This window comes from Opisthocomus hoazin, chromosome 15 (assembly GCF_030867145.1).
Source record: "Opisthocomus hoazin isolate bOpiHoa1 chromosome 15, bOpiHoa1.hap1, whole genome shotgun sequence".
NCBI classification, from domain to species: Eukaryota; Metazoa; Chordata; class Aves; order Opisthocomiformes; family Opisthocomidae; genus Opisthocomus; species Opisthocomus hoazin.
Genome location: NC_134428.1, coordinates 26,225,867 through 26,245,176, shown reverse-complemented (window position 1 = coordinate 26,245,176; position 19,310 = coordinate 26,225,867). Strand labels below are relative to the sequence as shown.

Sequence of the window (19,310 nt, the reverse complement as noted above, 5' to 3'; positions counted from 1 at the left end):
GGCTAATTTGCCCCGAAGATGCGGTGCCTGGGAGGTGGAGTGGTGTTGCTGCTCCCGGGAAGCACTGGCAGCACTGGCCGGGTCTCCTGCAGCAGACGTTGTGGATGGGGATGCTCAGGGTCTTGCAGGATTATCCCTTCACATTGCAACTATTTTTAGTATAAACATATGGTGAGGAAACAATGTGAATAGGCTGGAAATGGTTCTGTAAGAGCACCTTGGGCATCAACGACCGCAGAAATGCTGACGTCAAACCACGGAGCCCCAGGAAACGGCCGTTTCGGGAATTATGCAGCTGAAGTCTGCAAGCAGAAGTGGCTGTCAGGCAAAGCCCAGCTAGATTTGCCTGTCAACGTTGCCTCGTATTTGTGACTGCTAAATGCATTGGCTTGCTTTAAACCTCCCTTTGTGTATTTACTGCTGGTGTAAGCCATGCAGCTGGGCTTGTTTTGCCAAGGTGCTGGTGGAGGAGGTGCCGGGTCTCCTGCCAAGGCAAGAGCGACGGCGGGTTTGGTGCTGCCACAGGGCTGCTCATGCCTTCAGCACTCATTTTTGGGTGAAGAGGCCGGCGGGGTCCTGTGGCTCCCCTTCTCCCACAGCCAGCACCTTTCCTGTCGGAAAACCTCTAGCTGTCCTGGCAATGGGGGTTTGAAGGCGAGCAGGGCTGCAGGACCCCTGTTTCGGGGCCAGCATGCTGGTGGCCAGGCGCAGACGGGGGGCTCGTCCTTCCCAGTACTGAGCGCCAGCAGAGCTGCCTTCCCAACGCGGCGGGGTGTCTGCAGTCCTACCTGCTGCCCAGAGCACGTCGGTGCTTTGAGCCTGCCTCTCATCGCCGTCTGGGTAGCAGGGATATGCAAGGAACAAGGATTAGTCAGAACAATGCATCGTGAGGTATTTTACCTTAAGGAAAACCTGAACAAATTAAGAGGGATGCAAGAACTTAAGGCCTGCAGATGCTGCAGAATTACAGACTGGCTTTTCTGAGGGTGAGCCAGCACCCAGATTTAACAGCCATGTGGGAAGGAAGCAGCTTTTCTGGCTATGGACACCACAGCAAGGCCCGCAGCATGATCAGGGCTGGTGTCCTCAGGTCTCGCTGCTGTACAGATAGGGTACGAGGTTGTGTAAGCGACTGCTGCGAGGAAAGTGCACAGAAAACAAGACCTGGAGGTTGAGCGCGTGGGCAGGCAGCAGTTGTCCCCAAGGAGGACGGAGCAGAAGTGCTCCCCGCTGTTCTCCAAAAGCATCCGACAGGCAGGAGAGCATCGCTGACAGCCGGAGCGGGGCTGTGCATCACCCATGTTCCAGCTTGCCACCCCAGCCAGGGCAGTGGCCAGCCGGGCAGAGGCAGCCGACCCTGCAAGGGCCTCCTGCCATCGTCCGGAGCTGCATCGGGGCTTGCCCGGCTTCTCAGTCTCTGTGATTCCGACTGGTGTTTGTATTCCCACAGAAACGGCATTCGCTCAGCAGCACATCTCTGAAAGCAACTGTCGGAGACCACCCTCAGTTTCAGGACGCGGCCCCCTGCAGAGCCCGCGCTCTGGCCTTGGCGGGCGCTGCCTTTGCACGCACCGCGAGCTTGCAGTGCACCGGTCCTCTCTGCGCTGACCACAAAGTACGAGCGTGGCTGTGTAAAATTTCCTATTTGATTTTATTTTTTTAGATATTGCTTGACAGACTTGGAACTGAAATGCTAAAATTTCTGCATGGAAGCTAGGTCTCGGTCTTGATGTGACCGAGCAGTGGAAGGAAGGAGGAGTGTCAGGGGTCTGAACGGGAGGAGGGCTGGGGGCTGCCACAGGCAGCACCACTCTGCGGCTGCTCTCACAGCCCCTCTGCCAACTGCCGGCAGCTGAGGAGGGGAGCAATCCATCTCCAGCAAGGACTGGCACTGGAAACCACTTTGGTGGTGCTGGAGGCAGTTTCCAGCCCTGTTGGGACGAGCACTGAACGCAGACCGAGCCATGATCCCTGCCCCAAGGAGTGGGAGCCTGCAAGGAGGAGCAGCAGCCAAACCGGACAGGAGCCAGCACCTGTGGCTGTCCTGGGGGCTCTGCGGTCGGCCTCGGAGAGACACAGGGGGGTAAGGCAAAGAACTGGGACCAGGGCATAAAGGCGCTTCAATTCCAGTGACTTTGCCCAGGGCGCTCCCTGCACAGGTTTCTGTTGAACCATTAATTACCAAAATCAATGTGTTACTCTTCTGTTCCTTGCTCCACAAAATAGTTATTTTATCATCAGTTATAGCTAGTAATTTGTATGCGTTTCCTTTTTAAGGGATTCTATCACAAGCTGCTGCAGACCACGTTTCACCCTGCTGATCGCTGCCCTGCGCTGACACCCGGAGTGCCAGAGCTGCCAGCCCCAGGGACAGAAGTGCCACGGCCGAGGGGGTGCCCGGGGGTGTCCCTGCCAGCCCGCCTGTCTTTAACACTGGTCAGTAATGGGAGCCCCTGAGGAAGGACCGAGAATCTCTCAACCAGCTATGGGCTTACTCTGCCCATGCTGCTTTCCTCCTGATTCCCATTAACAAATTCCTGAAGCAGAAAGCTTTAATATTGCTTCCCAGTCTCTGTAGCTAATGGCAACTCTAGATATGGTTAGCATGCACAGAGGTGTCCAGTCCCTCCCATGCCTTGCTGAGCTCTGTGCTGAAAGACATCAAGCAGCAGCAAGCTCCATGCTCTCGTCCCTCAGTGTTCGGGCAGTGTTTCTCCTGCATGCCTGCTCTGTATTCCCTGCTGTCCTGCGCTGCGAGGACGGGAGAACAGAGCTCTCTGCCTTCTCCCCTTCTCCCAAGCTGCATTTCACACCGCGGTAAAGCCTGAAAGGCTGCACCAGCTCAGATGCTCCTGTTGCCAGCTCTCCACTGGAACACTGAAGGTCTCGGTTCCTGGCAGGCTCTCCCGAAGCATCCCTTCCAGGCCAGGGACATGCTGGACCCTGAGCTGGTAACGGGGGTGATGCTCTGGGCAGGCTGCCCTGGGCAGTCGTTCCTGTGCCTGCCACCACTGCTGGGAGCTGGGATCAGCGCTTTGAGACACGAGGGACAAACGAGACCAGCGGGATTGCAGTGAACCTGTGGCCTGTGGCACTGCGGGGAACAGGAAGGCGAAGCTCTGATTTTTGGGTAAAAAGGGCATCAGCCGAGAGAGCGGCAGCCTGGATACCTGGAGGAGTGGCAGCATGTAAAAGTCCTTCCACCTTGCAAATGGCGATGGACTGCCAGGCCAGCACCAAACACCATTACCCCACGGTGCCCCGTTACCGTGACGCCCGCGCAGCAGCACAGCACGCGTTGGTGCTGTCTCAGACGGGGCAAGCTGTCTTCCTGTGCTATTGTCTGAGCAGAAGGAGGGACCAGCACAGGCAGAACTGGCTGCTGTATGCTCCTCTGAGTCAGACACTCTGGCAGCGTGCAGCAGGCTGTCAAATGTCAAAAAGTGGAGATTATGAGATGCTACGAGCTCTGCTGGACTACAAGCGATGGACTCTCAGACAATAGGGCTCAAGGGGACCATTGCCGTTTTCTGCGCTGACCCTTTGCATCGCACAGGCAGAGCTGCCCTGGCCCGCCCGGGACGGCTCCAGCATCACTGCTCTGCAGCAAAGAGACCCAGGGCACGGGGTCCAGGCAGCCCTGGGGAGCTCCTGGGGTTAATTAGCACAGCTCATTGCTCCTCAGCACCTCAGCTGCAGTGAGTCTGTCCACCCACAGCCACTAGCTCATGGCTTTTGTAATATGTCTTTGTATCTGGTCTCTCCCCTAACGGACAAGATGCTGTTCTGCAGTCGGTGCCGGTGGACTCCAGCGCTAAAAGCTCAGGACAAATGGGGGATGGCTGGGTCCTGCCCCTTGTGCCGATGCTTGGGCTGCGCAATCAGCCTGGAGGGTGTTACTGATGGTATCTGTGCTGTGTTTGCTCCTGCTCCCCCTGACCAGCATCTCCCAGCACTGCGAGCTGTCTACAGCTGCTGGGACCTCTGGGTCAAGCTTGTGGGAACTCCATTGCTTTGTATTATGGATTGTGACTGCAGCTTGTGAGGTTTTAGATGACAATGCTTTAAAGAGGTGAAAATTAATCTGAACTCAGAGGAAGTGCTGCTGCTCTCCTTCACTCACGCTGCCGCTCCTGCCCGTCCCGCTGCTGGCAGGGCTGGGTGACAGCTGGGAGCGGGCTTCCCTCTCCTTCCAGCAGCCCCTTCACAGGTGTTTTGTAAACAAGGATTTTGGTCCCCACTGCTCTAGGGTCAGGGCAAAATGATTGTCTTGCCTTTAATACTATACTTACTTAGCTTTTACTTTAAATTATGTTTTCAATAACCTGTTGCAAAAGAAACCCCAAACCTCTACGCTTTTTCTCTGTGGTGGGGACGCTTCAGACAATATGCTGGAAGCAAGTTGTAGTGGCTGACGTTCAAGTATAAACCAAACGCACCAGGGGTTTATAAAGGAAGCACGAGTGAACTATTAATTACAATGGCCCCTTCAGATGATGTTATCACAATAAACAGCAGCCAAGAAACTGCAGAGCTAATAATCTGAAAGTGTTGCCACATTTAAGGACTGTGTTTAATTCCATGCACAATAAAGACAAATGGATAGATAGGCTGGCACTGAGGAGAGACAGCAGGGAAGTGGTGATCAAGGAAAAAAAGGAGGAAAAGCAGATTCAGCTTTCACTGTATAGTTTTAGGGATAACACTGGGAACTGCAGTGTGTCCTCGAGACACCCCTGGCCCTGCAGAGCACCAGGACTGCTGCAGCTCTGGGATGCACACGCCGCAGTGCTTTCTCCCCAACTCTGCCATGACTGGAGTTACTTTCTAGGTGCCGCCTTTCCTGGGTAGGCATACGCACCGCCTCGCTGAGCTCCCACCGTGCCAAGGCAGCTGTGAAGCAGGCTTGAGCCCGTCAGCCCCACAGGCCAGCGTGTCTTGCACGCATCCTGCTGCATGCAGTAGCTGTTGCCAAGCGCGCAGCAGAGAACAATACACGGCACCACCAGCTCCTGTTGCTGAGAATAACAACGGTGTTAAACCTGGAGCAATGGAGCCTCCGGCACAGCAGGAATACTCCTCAGAGCAGTTAACCTTCACAGAGCTGCTGCCATGTGCTCTGCCCTAATTGTGCGCATGCTGACAGAATGCTAACCAGCTGCCTGTGCTCGGGCAGGACATGGTGCTCCAGATTGCTCTCCTCCCATGGCTGCTGCAGAGCTCTTTGCCTTGCTGGGCCAGGGCTTTGCTCCTGGGGAGGACTGCATAGCCTCTCGGACCTGCTCCGGCTTTTCTTGCAGCGTTTCTTTCCCTTTCAATGCCAGGCTGGCTGATGGAGTGGCACCTCCGTGCTGCTGACCACCTCCGCAGAGCAGCCCAGGAGATGAAGCGCTGGAACGGGATGCGTCTACTCATGGCTCTGCCACTGGTCTCTACTCACCTCCCGCCCCTCCTCTGAAACAGGGGGCCATGACCATGAGCCCCTTCCCCGGGAAGGAGCTCTGCCGGCGCCCAGCACGGCCGGCTCCTTCACTCAGTCACGGGGACGGGCGACATTTCTGTACGCTTGTTGGCAGCAGCATCCCCACGCTGCGCAAGGTCACAGCAAAACTTTCATTGCTGTTCCTGCCCTTAGATCCAGGAGTTACCTGGTCCTCCCAGCAGCACTTGGCTGCTTGCTTGGCCTTTCGGTGTTGCTCTCTGTTCCTACTCCTTCGCCAGTGCTGTATGCTGGAGGCTGAGGAGGGCCGGGCTGCCCCGCGTGCCCCGGCACCCCACCGCTCCTCCGCCAGACCAGGCCTCGCTGCCATCGCCGCTTCGAGATCCCCGCTCTGTGCGCGGAGAGGCCCGCAGCCGCTCTGCGGCGATGGGCAGGACAGCTGGCTCCCGCTCTCCGCTGGGTTGTGGCAAAGGCCAGCTCTAAGCCCTCATTGGGAAAATGTGCTGTAGCAATTGTTCTTAACTGCTGGCTTCAGACAAGCTCTTTATTTTCAAAGGATACATTTTATAAATTTGTGAATTTGCATGTTGCCAAAATCCCCTTGTGGTTTATTTAAATCCAGATTATCTTGTTTATTCCTTCAGTCACAGCTGTCATTTATCTCTGTGTAGGCAGCTTGTTCACGATGTTGCAGGTTTCCTGCAATCCCACTCAAAAGGAGTCTTTGTTAACTGCATTTTCATGTTCTCAACACAACAAAAAAGTTCACAGCAGCTGCCAGGGCTTGGAGAGCCACAGAGAAGGATGTAGATTTGCATGATTGCCATCTGAAAGAGGTGACAGCCAGGTGCTGCAACAGTGTCACCTGCCCGTGGAGCTCATCTCTGCTGCTCCTCGGTGTGGAGCAAACATCTGCTTTTGTCTTCCGAAAAGCCAAACATGAAGTAATTTTCCTTTTCATTATTAACACATTCCTGTATAATTGCTTGAGCTGTCAACTGTGACCTGCCAGTAATTCAGCAGGCGTGGGACTTTCAAGGGGAGACCGGCATTGCAACTGAAGACTGCAATACGCATTAAAAGCAGAACCTCTTTGCTGTAAGCCCCCAAGTCAAATCTCTTGTTGAATTTGTTCAAACATAAATTTACAGCTGAATTTACATAGGTTTAATGTTTTATAATCTTTTTGGTGTGTGAATCTATATTCGAGACCGAGTGCATTAGCTTAGAAATATTGTGCTTAACGCTGAAAATAATTTTAATCTCTCCAAAGTCCAATCCTTTGCACATCACTAAACCTCAGAATCCAATCCCTTCTAATAAGAGACACAAAACTTGCATCTGTCGCTGCCTAATAGATTCATCCTGCTCTAATTCAAATGGCTTGCACACGCCTGTTGAAAAACATTAAACGCAAATTGTAAAGCACTTTCAGAAAAGCGGGTGCTGGTTCAGACTGGGGCTAAAGGAAAACAAATCTCCCCCAGAAGACTCACGGAAACTTTCACAATTTGGAAGCTGGCCTGACCCTGCTGGCTGTGGGAGAATGGGGTGAACCATTCCCCTGCATAACTCAAGCTCTGGTCCCGCAGGACTTCATACCCCAAATTAAGGGCTGCCTGGGACAGCTCTTTTCCTTCTCTGAGACAAGCAGCTTTCCTTTGTACCAAAGTTTGCAAAGCCACTTGGTGCCCACGCAGAACACTCTCACGAGGGGTGTTTTGAGATAGTGAGGACGCTTCCCTGCTCCGTGCCTGCCACGTCCCTGCTGAGCTGCTCCCAGACAGGACTTGGGGGCCCAGGACACAGCAGCCAGAGGGGTGAGGAGCTGGGGACCCGGGGCACGTCCCGCCGCAGGGCCACCCATGCCTGGTGTCCGCACGCTCAGTCCCCCGGGGCCAGCCGAGCCGCCCTTGGCAGCAGCGTCAGCTGGCGATGGAGAGTGGTCCCGTGTTGCCATACCAACGCAGGTGCTAACGCGGTGTTGACTAACTGCGAGCTGATCTGATCAGAGAATGGCAGCATCGAGTTGCTACGGTAACAGAAATGCCAAATTGGAAATTGTGTCAATAGCAAAGTTACCCAAGAGGAGCCAAGAGCACGCAGCGGGGCACCGGGCCGGAGCCCGCTCAGCCGCCCCAGCCGGCAGCTGCCTGCCCATGGCACCGGAGCTGCTGCTCAGGGCATCGCAGAGGCTCAGCTGCACCCCAGGACATCCGTTTCACAAGGCATGGCTCCCGTGCTCCCTCCTTCCCCCTCCTGCCCCTCCGTCTCTGCCTTCCTCGCAGACAGGGCCGCACGGGTCTGTGCCTCTCGTTGCCGCGAGCCCCAAGCACCGGGCTCCCCTCCGGCAGCGGCGCAGCCAGCCCTGGCTCCCAGGGCACGAGCCTGGAGGAAGGAAGGATGCCGCCCACGAGCATCATTCAAGCTGCTCTCCCAGATGCTGAGAAAAATGCCTTTGGAGTACAATCTATTTCTGATGTGATTTTTCATCATCTCACCCAGTCTAGAGTCCAACAATCGCAATGAAAGGGATTCTGTGTCTCCGCAAAATGCAAAATCTTTAACAGCTCATTGGCATGTGCTTAAGTTGGCCTGGATAAGAAGTTACTCCTGAGAGCCCACTATCGATTCTGTCAGGGATTCAGAGGTTTTATAGGCATCGCTCAGGATCTCTTTAGTACTTGTACCTTCTTAATGGCTCTCATTGCCAATAGAACTGAAAACATCCCCCTGCGCACCAGCAAGCGGCTGAATCCGTGCCAGGAGCAGTGCGGGAGCATGGCTGCCCTCCACGGCCGGCCGGGCCAGCCTCCCAGGCAGCCCTGGGGAGAGAGCCCTGCTGTGCTCCCTGCGACACGTTTTAGGAGGCGGGGAGATATCGGGGCTAGGGGAAGAGGTGGGTGAACTTCACCCAGGAAGGCTCCTCTCCTCCTACCACTGTGCAACAAAATCAGTGGGCAGCTGGCTGAGTAGCAGACAAAAATATAAATATGCTCTGATTTCACTGGGACCATCTGGCTCATGCATGATAGGCGGGTAAGAATGCTATAATCATGGAGCAGAGAACTAAGCCGATCCATTAAAGTCTTTTAGCAGAAGCAACTATGGAACCTGTATTAATCCAGCAATGCTTTGTGAACAGACATCACAAGGTTAGATCCATTCAGTTGCAATTAAAAATAACCCTCGCTGTTCAGGCTGGCTTGGATAGCTATTACAGCATTATGTTCCCCAAAGACTCTCATGTATATAGATTGTTGATGCTCGCACAATGCAATCTGAAATTATGATCTTAATGCTAAATCTTGCTTGCTTCTGTTCTTTCCTCAAGTGGATCACCTCTGGGATATGGCTGTTGCCTTGTGCCAAAATCCCTCACCCATCTGACTGCACAGCTCACACAGATTGGACAGTCTCAGGTTAGACAGCACTGCTATGATTTCACTGCCTTCCTAACGCGGGGTGCCCGGAGCCACTGCCTTCCTCACCAGCAGCCGTGGCGAGCGCGCAGGGGTGTGCTAACCCCCCCGCTGCCCCAGGAGCAGCCACCAGCGCTCTGCAAGCTCCAGCATGGCTGGAAGTGCCGACACACGCCATCTCGGGTGGCTCACAAACACAGCCCTGGGCACCGCTCAGCTTCAACTGTGCAAAGCAATCTCCGTCCCGTGGATGGAGATGCATGTTCAGCGTGACATCATTTTGCCAGGGATAAATTTGGCCTGATCTCTCCAATGTTAGCGTAAGATTTATTGTTGGTCAGCACTCAGCCATGAAACAGCTTGTGAAAAAGGCTGGAAATGTGTATTTCTAACCCCACTGCAGCCAAAATTGTTTTGACTAAGCCACACTGCTGCTCCCTACAGAAGCACTGCGATGCTATTCACTGGCAATATCTGTGTTGTCTACCAGATTTAATTACTGTATTAATCACAGTTATAGCAAAGCAGAACTAGTCTGAGTGCCCTGCCTCTCGCGCACGTGCTGGAGCAGGGGCTTGCTGACAGAGGCAGTGGAGACTCCTGCCTCCTTTGAGGATGTTCAAGTCAAGGCAGACTGTTCCGAGTCCAGGTTTCTCTTGAGCATACGGATACAAGTCTCTCAAGTGCTAGGTCACCCATTTTCCACTGTCATAGGAGGAAGGGAAGAGACCTGGATGTCCGTGACTTGGTGCAAATCTTAAGGCTGAGCAAGCAAGCAGCCACCCCAGAGAGCAGCACTCCCGCTCTGCACTTGAGGGAGGCTTGGTCTTGCAGAAGGTGTTCAGACAGTCTGGGGGGAAAAGAGCAGCTATTTAATGAGCAAAAAAATACAAACTAGCCATGAAGAACTTGGGGTGTCCCAATACCCCTGTCTCAGTCACGGGTAGCTTGCTCTGCAAAGGGCGGGTGCTCCGAAGAAAGGGGGTGATCCTGTTTCTTCTCACTCCTGTTCCCCCACCCACTCAGAAGACGTGGTCGAGCCAAGGGTGTCACCAGCACTTCGGGCGCTGGGGATGCTGCAAATGCTCGGTATGGGGCTGGCTGCAGATAGCAGCAGAGCCAGGAGAGGAACAGGGGCAAGCACCTTCCCTAAACCTGCTTGGAAAGTACCGATACAGCTGCAGTGGGAGGAAAACCTGCCAGGGGGAAAAATCCCCAATACAAGCAATCAAACCTCACTGTTGGTCTTCGAGATCAGCCAAACCCACCATGCACTGCCGAGCTGTCGCCATGCAGGCTGGCCTGGGAAGCCAGCTGCAGCCCCTGCTCCCCGGCTCGGGCAGGAGCAGCCCCTGACAGAGCCGGTGCCTGGGCAGGGGCTCCCTCCGCATGCCCCTCGCACGCCATCACCCAAGCAGCCGCGAGAGGCCGGCCAGGCTGTGGCATGCACTGGCACACACCAGGACCCCGACTGTCCCAGCCCACTCGGCAGCCTCGGGCCAGCTGCAGGACGGCGGCTGTGCCTGCCCACGCGCCAGTCCCCAGCACGCCCACAGACAGAACGGGCACGAACGACACAAAACACCAATACACGTCGGCCTGTGCTTGCAGGGCAGAAATCCTCACTGAAACACCAGATCCAGTGCACCTCGCTGGCAGCAGGCACCGCAGGCCTTCCCTTCCCCCTTGCCTGGGAATACCTGTTCCCAAGGTGGGAACTCGCCTCAGAGACGTGGCAGGACGAGCCCCAGTGCAGCCGGCCACGTCCTCCCACCCTGAACACGGCTGGCAGGAGTCTGCGAGGGACTGCACAGGCATCCGTGCAGACATGTTTCCACCCAGCTTCACCTTGCTGATTGCCAAGTAGTATCTGTGGAAACCCTAAGACTGTTAATAACACACCCTATTGATATTGCAGGCTCTAGTTCCTGGAAAAGACATTTCAATATGGAAAAGATACAGGTGAAGAAGAGAGCTACACACACAGTCCACTTCAAATACCGACTTGACTCAACCACTCAGTTCCAGCTACTCCTGTTTCCCAGAGCTACGGCTTAGCTGTGAAGGAAGATCATGAAAACAGAATATTAAAATGTAGTAGTGTGGAGCTATACATTGTGAGTAGTCCTTGTTCATCTATGGAAAATTTACTTCTACCAGGAAAAAAACACCTGACAATAATGGCTGCCTAAGTGAAAGCACTGCTGCTGTATCATGCTAAAAGCTTTTCAGGGAAAAACAGTAAATAAATTCCACTCTTCAGATGTATCTGGATGTTATCCTAACACAGTGCCAGAGTAATAGGAGAGCCATCAACAGCTAAAAGGCTGGGAATTGTTACAGAAGGACAACAGAGGAGCGATATCTGCAGAATGGGTTGAATAACAGAAGTAATTGTACACATCCCATTGCAGAGCTCTTGCACCGCTGGCAGCCAGGGGAAAGGAGAGGGACTCTCACCCCTTGGCACAGAACAGTTCAACACAAAGCCACCAGTAAAGGCTGCCACAGGAGCTCCTGGTTGGTCAGAGCAGGCGGCCAGGAGCACAGCGCATCCGCATCTTCAAACCTGTGCACTTACATGCTCGATTTCTAGTTGTAGACGAGATGGGTCATTTCAGGCAGAGAGGCTAAGCACAGAGCAGGCAGGGAGGAGGACAGGGATGAGGAGGACAGCCTCCTGCCGGGAGGTGACAGGCTCTCACGGGACAACAGATGCTGGAGGTCGCAAAGCCGGTCCCAAGTCCCTCTACATAGACACTGGGTGGCCACATCTTCCCGATGGCATTAACCTCTCAGCTGTCCAGAACACAACATCCTGCTTTTTCATCTACAGCAGGGCAGCCCGCACAGCCCAGCACATGCCCTGGGCAGAGCCCTGCTGCCCTCCCTCACCATCACTGGGCAGCAAGGAACACCACCGCCCCGTCCCCCCTCCCTGCAGCTCCTTGTCTCCCTGCTTGGCACCAGAGGCAAGCCACCCGCATCAGCTCCTGCATCCCCAGGGCACCCTTGAGGCACCAAGAGATGACATGCCACCATCAGATGGCCAAGGCATCCTCCAAAGCCACTGCCAAGGGCCACACAGATCAGACTCCTCCATTGCCATCCAGGAGCTGCTCTTCTGCTCTGGGGGGGAGCGATGCCAGCCAGGCTGTTGCTGGGGGCACAGCTATTTATTATTTGCCTCTGTCAATTATTTTGGGGTTTATTTATTATGTATGCAAAAATGGTAATACACTGGCATCTGAATGTCTTTTAGGCATACAATACCCTTATTATTCAAAGTGCTTTTTCCTCCATAATTGAATGGTTTACCTTATTATTACTTTATGTTAATGACCCAGCATTTCCATTTTTCTATAGGATGCTTAATTGTAAGCAAAGTGCAATCAGAATCAGAGATGCCATCTGTAATTGACAGCATCATAATAACAGCCAGCATTGCAGGAACAAAGTACCAAAATAAATGGCAGTGGGGAGAAAGGTGCCTCTGAAAATACCCAGGAAGCTGCTTTGGGCTGGGACAGAGCCCCATCCAGGCAGGATTCTCTCCCTGAGCAGTGACAGTTTGGGCATTAACACAGATAGAGTGCTATTTATATCAGTTTGTACATTTAATCAGTTTTTTTGCAGTTTTCAGCAAGATGTGAACTATATCCCTGTCCAAGGCATTTGGTTCAAATCAGCTGAGACAGAGAATAATCAAGATTTATGATTCTCATTCTGACTCGGATCACACAGTCAGTGCAATTGGTACAGCAGAGCTTCCTCTCTGAGCGCGAGTGACATCCCTTCACTCTCCCTCGCAGAAGTGATTTAACGTCCATCTCGGGACCTGTCAAAGCACTGCTGCAGCTCCAGATAACAGTGACTCCAGGCTTCGCCCCCAGCCCCGCCACCACAGGCAGCCACACGCGACCACGGGCGGCAACACTGAAGGGACATTGCAACTGAGAGGGCATTGGGCAGGAATCAATAAAATAGCACTTCACAAAATAAAAGAGATTTCATCTTGTTCTGCCTCTCGGTACAGCTCAGAGCAGCCAGGAGGAGGAGTAGCCTGCGGCACATCCGGCCTTCCTCACAAGAGCGTCTTCGCTGGGGGAACATCATCACAGGTTCTGCATGAGCCGCTGGTGTCTGCAAGTCATACCTGCCCTGCAGAGAGGGGACGGTGCGGGAACAGAGCAGGCACTGGGTCTGCAGTGGGGAAGGACCCTGGGAGCAGATCCGCAGGCAGCTTCCAGCAGCAGAAAGGGTTGTCAGCACTTCCAGCAGACAGCTCTGTTTCCAGAGGCTCAGCACTGCTCCAGGAAGCCAGAGCTGTGTTCTCCAAGACCTCAGCTGGGAAGCAAACGTTTAGATAAAAATTAAATGATCCGAAAGCAACTCTATTAAAAAGAGAGCCAGGTGATGGGAATATAGCCGTGGCAAGACTGTTTCCAAGCCATTTTGAAGGCAGCCATGCTGCACACTGCAGGCTGGCCGTGGTGTGCTGCTGCTGGCACCGGCTCTTGGGATGCTCCAGCGAGCTCTTCCCCAGACATCTGCTCCCATCAGCACAAGACAGATGACAGCCTGGGCCCGGCAGCTCAGCAATGACTGCAAAGGAGGCTTCTGGCACATCATATGCTTTTGGGCCCAGGAGAGACCCTGCAAGCTACGTCCATGCCACCCTGGGCAGAATCCCACCTTGGGATGGGCAGTGCAGCAGAGAAGGTCTCTTGCAACTCAGTCGATAAACTCCATCTCTTTCCCGGTTAATGAAAACAGAGCACTGCAACCCTAGCAATGAGGGCTCGGCAGGGTTGGTGGATTCATCCGATAAACAGGGTGACGGGAACTCTGTCTTGATTGCAGCAGGTAGTGAGCTGGGAAGGAGAACATGGGCTTGTCTTCCCTTATGTACACCCTCGAAATCAAGGCAGAGAGCTATGCTGGGCATGAAGGGAAAATAAATGCTGTTTACTTGCAATACTGAAGCCTCCACATAGCGACTTTGTCAGTACAGGTGCCTGTTAATATTTTGTTTTCTTCAGGGTTTGTTTAGCCATCTTTTCCCCATACACATACACACTGTACAGCACAGCTTAGATTTAGCTGGGACTCTTAAATTCTCACATGCAGTATAACAGTCAAGTAAGTGAAAAAACAGACTGATTCCACGCCAGTCAATAGAGCAAACAATTTCTGGTTTGGATAAACAGAATTACTAGCGCTGAAGAGCCCTGGGCAGCACTGCACACTCTGATTAGTGTAAATGCTAAGCACAAACCAATTAACACTCTCTAAGTCTGCTTATCTCATGTCACTTCATGCTAAAATAAAGCCTAACACTAAATACACATATTGATTTAGCCATTAAATCTAGCATCATTCAAAATACCTCATTATATTACTGAGAAACAAATAAAGTCACCTTAATTTTCAGAACCTACTGTATTATGAACAATGACTTAATCGCTCCATCCAGCGCCAGGGAGTTACTACTGATAGTGAGAACAGACTGATACTACTTAGCCTAAAAATTAAACCTAGCAGGACAACAGGCAGAGGTGGCAAGAGAGCACCCCAGTACCACCTCAGGTGGCTTTGCTGTGGGAACACTCAGCACAGTGGCCTGGTGCTGCACCATCAGCTTACAGAGCCAGGATAGAACCGCAGCCACTGTTAGGAATACCCTTGCCCTGCTGCTGCCAGACACAAGTCACAGGCATCAGCCAGCTCCTCTAAGGAGGAGGACAAGACTTACCACACAGTCCCAGCAAACACCACTGACTGCTGGTGCCCTTTCGCAGAGCACAGCCAGGCACCACCAGCACCAACAAAACACCAGTCCTGACCCTTAGGGAACCAAAGCTACTGGTGGTTTGATCTGGGTTTTATAAGCCTGTCAATTTAGAAACTATTGGAAGCTGGTGTGTGGGAAGCTGATGATGGGAAGAGCCGGGCTGGAGGTATCCTGCCCTAACGAGCACCGGGAGAAGGCAGGGATGGGACAGGTGGATGTTAGCAGGCAGTGTGTGATGTTTACACTCCTAATTACAAGAGCTAATTCCTTGGTTTGGCCAGGTGTCCCTTCTGCAGACAAGGTTAATGGGATGTGAGAGGCCACAGCTGCCACAGCACCAAGTGAGGAGGACAGGCAAGGGACAGCAGTTATTAATCAGCCAGGAGCGATGCAAAAATGGTTATCTCAAGCTGTTTGGAGGCACGGATTAAAAATAAATCTCCCTGAATTTAATATTCTGCCAGTCAGCTCCTTTTTGTAGGTGGAATCTATTAAAAAATTATCTTTCTGCTAAAATGCTAAAGTATTTTTGACATTTAACAGCTTGCTTCAAGCAAAAAAGTGCAATAAATACATGGGAGAGCTAATTGGCTCCGGTACACCCAACATCCAGTCCGTTATGAATAAGCAATGCAGTGCCAGCTTTCTGATGGCTCCCGCAGACCCCGGATGCCTCCCAAGCAAAGGCGCGGCTGCTCCAGTCTCCCCTCTTCACCCTGCGGAGTTCCCACCATGATCCAGCAGCAGAACACAACCAGCTGCAAACTGAACACCTAGACCCGAGGGTACCGGGGTGGGGGAGTGGGGGCCCATGCTGTAATTTGGCCTTAGCAGAGTCTGTGCTTTGAGGTGCTTAGGTTGCTGTAAGATGCAGGAGGAGCCGCTTGGCAATGTAGCCTTCTCAATAAAAATTAATGCTTTAACAAGAAGCCAAATAGCTACAGCTAATGTACTTCTGAATGAGATCTAAATTTTATTCATAAGCATCAGTGTCAGGACTAAAATAACAGTTTTATGGACACTATGAGCATAAACAGCTCCGCTGATTCAAAAACAGAAACTGCACTTCTGAATGAATCAACTCATTCATTTGGAACAAAAGCATCATTTTAAATACATGCCTCAAATAAAAGAGAAAGCCAGAGACAATATTCTTCTTGTGAGCCTGCTTCCAAGAAATGCACTGCAGAGGAGAAGGGAGACTAGCTCCTGGCAATGGGATGGTGCTGGGAATGTGCTGGGGAAAAGGAGCAGAGATCCCTCAGAAGCAGCCTGAGACACGGCTGCAGGTGGGGTGGGATGGTGTTCCCACCTCCTGAATCATCTGCACGTGGAAAAGAATCTCAGACAGAAAAGAAGAGTGCTATGCTTGCTGCGGAAACCCTCGCCGAGCTCCAGCATTCAGGACGTGTTGGCTCTGGGGCCTGTTAAAATGGCCTTCATTCTTTTGGGATGGATTGCACCACTTTATTTTTCCAGACTCCTGAGTACCAGGTATTGGGAAATTAGAAGGAATTTAAAGAAAAAGAAATCTCAGGTCTGTGGACATCACTCACCGATGTGTAGGAGCATGCACAGAGCCTCTGAATGTCCTTTCACATGGATTAGTGTGCGTCCCGGTTTCGGCTGGGATAGCATTGGCGTTCCTCCTGGTAGCTGGTGTAGTGCTGTGTTTTGGATTTGTAATGAAAATAACGTTGGTAACATACTGATGTTTTCAGTTATTGCTAAGAAATCAAGATCTTTCCAGCTTCTCATGCTGCCAGGTGGGAGGGGACGCAGCCGGGACAGCCGACCCAAGCTGGCCGAAGGGATGTGCCATGCCGTAGGGCATCAAGGTCAGTGTGCGGGCTGGGGGAGCTGGCTGGGGCGCGGCGATCGCTGCTTGGGGACGGGCTGGGTATCGGTCATCGGGTGCTGAGCAATTGCATTGTGCATCACTTGGTTTTGTGGGGTTTTTTTTCTTCCTTTGCTGTCCTATTAAATTGTCTGTATCTCAACCCACAAGTTTTACTTCTTTTCCCATTCTCCTCCCCATCCCACGGGGGCAGGGAGCAAGTGGCTGCGTGGTGCTTAGCTGCCAGCTGAGGTTAAACCATGACTGCATGGATGCAAAAGCGTTTGCATGGATGGCTGTATCCATGCAGCCATCCTATGGGATTCAGCAAGGCATGATATGGCAGCAACTACACTAAATTTGTCTCTCTCAAGAAAAATAATACGAAGAAGGTTACTCTGTTTCTTGTCAATGTTTCCAGCCGTTGCTGGTCCCTGGTCTTTACCCTCTGCCGCTGCCTGTGCTGTTTCCTCGCCCTCTGCCAGCGTCCCGTGCTGCGGTGGTTCCCGGGAGCGGCCGGTCACCGTGCCGGGAGCTGCACACCCCGGAGGCAGGGCAGCCCGGGCACCTTCCTCGGTTTGGACCCCGGCGCTGCGTACCCGTCACTGCCGCGGTGGCCTGGGAAGGGCCCCGTGGTGCAGTGCACGTTGCGGAAGCTTAGCCTGGATCTTGGTGTGCATGCTGACAACGTGCAGACATCCACTGCTAGCCCAGCAAAGCACTCACAAATGCAAGTTAGCGGCAGTGATAAAATTGGAAAGTGTGGAGAGCTGTATAGCTAACAACTAACTGATGATCTTGGAGAGTGCGCTCGTCACAGATGGAGAAGTCAGATGTCAGGAAACGCTCTGGCGTGAAGAACACATTAGAGACATGCATGACAGGATGAGAAAACGACAGTCATCAGGGCTGGGGGCAAGTCTTGTGCCTCAAGGCCTGGAACAAGGAGCTGTGCCGCACGGCCGGCTCTGCTGAGCCAGGGCACAGCCAAAGCCCGGGGCTGGAGACAGGCACCAAACGGTTTGGCTGGGCATGGGAGGCCGAGGAGGGACAGTGACAGGGGACAGGGCTCACAGGGAGACCGAGCCCCGAGTCTGCACTGCTCATCCCCTCACAGTGCCTCTGACCAGCACCTCTGTGCAGACCAGGCTCCTCCTGGCCACCCTCACCGAACCCCACCGGAGACCCAGCAGGCTCGGGTCACGTCTCCTGAGGGTGCCTGGCCGGGGACACAGAGGGCACCTGCCCCCCGGCACACGACATGGCACGCCGACATGGCACACGACATGGCACACGCCTTGGCATGACCATGCCAGCCAGAAAGACTCCAGAGCACGGCCGAAACTGGGTTGGGTATTCAGTGACGAGTTCATTAAGTTGCCTGGCTGCTACTGAAATGGTAACAGGGTCCGGACAGCTTGTTTATTTTACAAGGCCGATTAGGGGCCGTGCAAGAGGAAACCACCAGCTCGCAGCACCCCCTTGCCCTCACTACAAGTGGAAACAGGACCACACGATCTCAGGCGATGCTGGAACACCCTAGGTGAAGTGATCCTCACCCAGCCCTGGGCAGCCAGAGGTCCTGGCTTGGACAAGGCCGGGCCAAACGTGCCGGCAGCGGGCAGCCCCCGGGTTCCCGACAGACCCCATCCTCGCCAGGCACCACGGGGCAGCTCTCCCGCGCCGGGGCTGGGAGGGCAGCCCAGCTCTTCCACTGCTGCGACTCCTGTAACTGGGGTAATATATCTGTGGCCACAAATGAAAGATCAATATTTATTTAACACACACACTACCCTTTAGAGGCCCTTAATTGTAAATTAATCATCATTAACTGACAGTAATTGAACATGCTGAAAGCTACGATCGCAGCTTTCCCCTGCAGCGGGAGCCCCTGACACGGCTGCGCAGCGGTGGGGAGCGGGGTGGGGGTTGGGAGCGGGAGAAGGACGGGGTGGGGGGCACTGCTGGCCCCACATACCCGCCTGCCCGGGCACGGGGATGCTGCAGCGACTGCGGCCGCGCGGGCAGCCGAAGCTGTGCTCTGCTCGTAGCAATCCCGCGCCCAAGGGGCAGAGCTCTGTGGGCCGGGGGACGCTCCCCAGACCGTGCCAAAAGAGGGGGTGTCCCCAGGAGCAGGCTGCTGCCCCTCGCTCTGCTGCAGCCCCAGAGCCCTTGGCGGGACACACTCGTGCTTCAGCCCCAACCTCACCTCCCACGGGGAAAGGCAGTGGCCTCCAGATGGGACGAACCCCCATGGCCCATGTGTCCAGCGCGGGGGTCCGAGAGGAGAAACGTGGGGAGCGCAGGGGCTGTCCCAGGGTGGGGGTGCACTGGTGGGCTCTGCCCACCTGCCCGGGGGCTGCGGACGGTGCGGGCAGGGGAGCACCCACACAGCTCAGCGCACGCCATCGTGGCCGGCCCTGCGCCCGGCGCGATGCCTCTCCCGCGGAGGGAGACGCTGCAGATTGCTTCTTTCCAGGTTTTACAGCAATGTGAGCCAGCAGCGCCAGTGCCAGTTGTGCGTCCCCCGGCTCGGGGTGCGGGTGCGAGCCTGCCCGCCGGGCAGAGCGGGAGGGCGGCCGGGGAGAGGCGGGCGGGAGGCACGGTCACCAGCAGACGTGCCTTGGAGAGTGCTGCTCTTCAGACAACTCGCACATCGGAGGGCTTTTGAGATGCTGGTGTGCTCTCCAGTCTGGGGGTTAGAGCAGCTCTGCTCTGCATTTCTGGTGTTACAGTCATTAAGCAACAAAACGCAGCCTAGTCCTCGGTGGGGAGTGCAGGAGAGGGCGGCTGGTCTCCAGTGCCAGCAGGCTGTGA

At 54.0% G+C, this 19,310-nt stretch overlaps 1 protein-coding gene and 1 long non-coding RNA gene across 2 annotated transcripts in view; one reads left to right on the top strand and one right to left on the bottom strand.

Annotated features, from left to right (window-relative positions):
- The window catches only part of LOC142363252 (uncharacterized), a 32,456-nt gene extending 25,698 nt beyond the window's left edge, over nucleotides 1-6,758 (top strand). The window contains exons 2-3 of the long non-coding RNA XR_012765622.1: nucleotides 2,278-2,436; nucleotides 5,325-6,758. This is a non-coding gene — a long non-coding RNA (uncharacterized LOC142363252). The remainder of the gene's footprint in view (nucleotides 1-2,277; nucleotides 2,437-5,324) is intronic.
- Nucleotides 1-19,310, bottom strand: part of HS3ST4 (heparan sulfate-glucosamine 3-sulfotransferase 4) — a 62,247-nt gene that overhangs the window by 1,998 nt on the left and 40,939 nt on the right. The gene's annotated exons all lie outside the window — the stretch shown is intronic.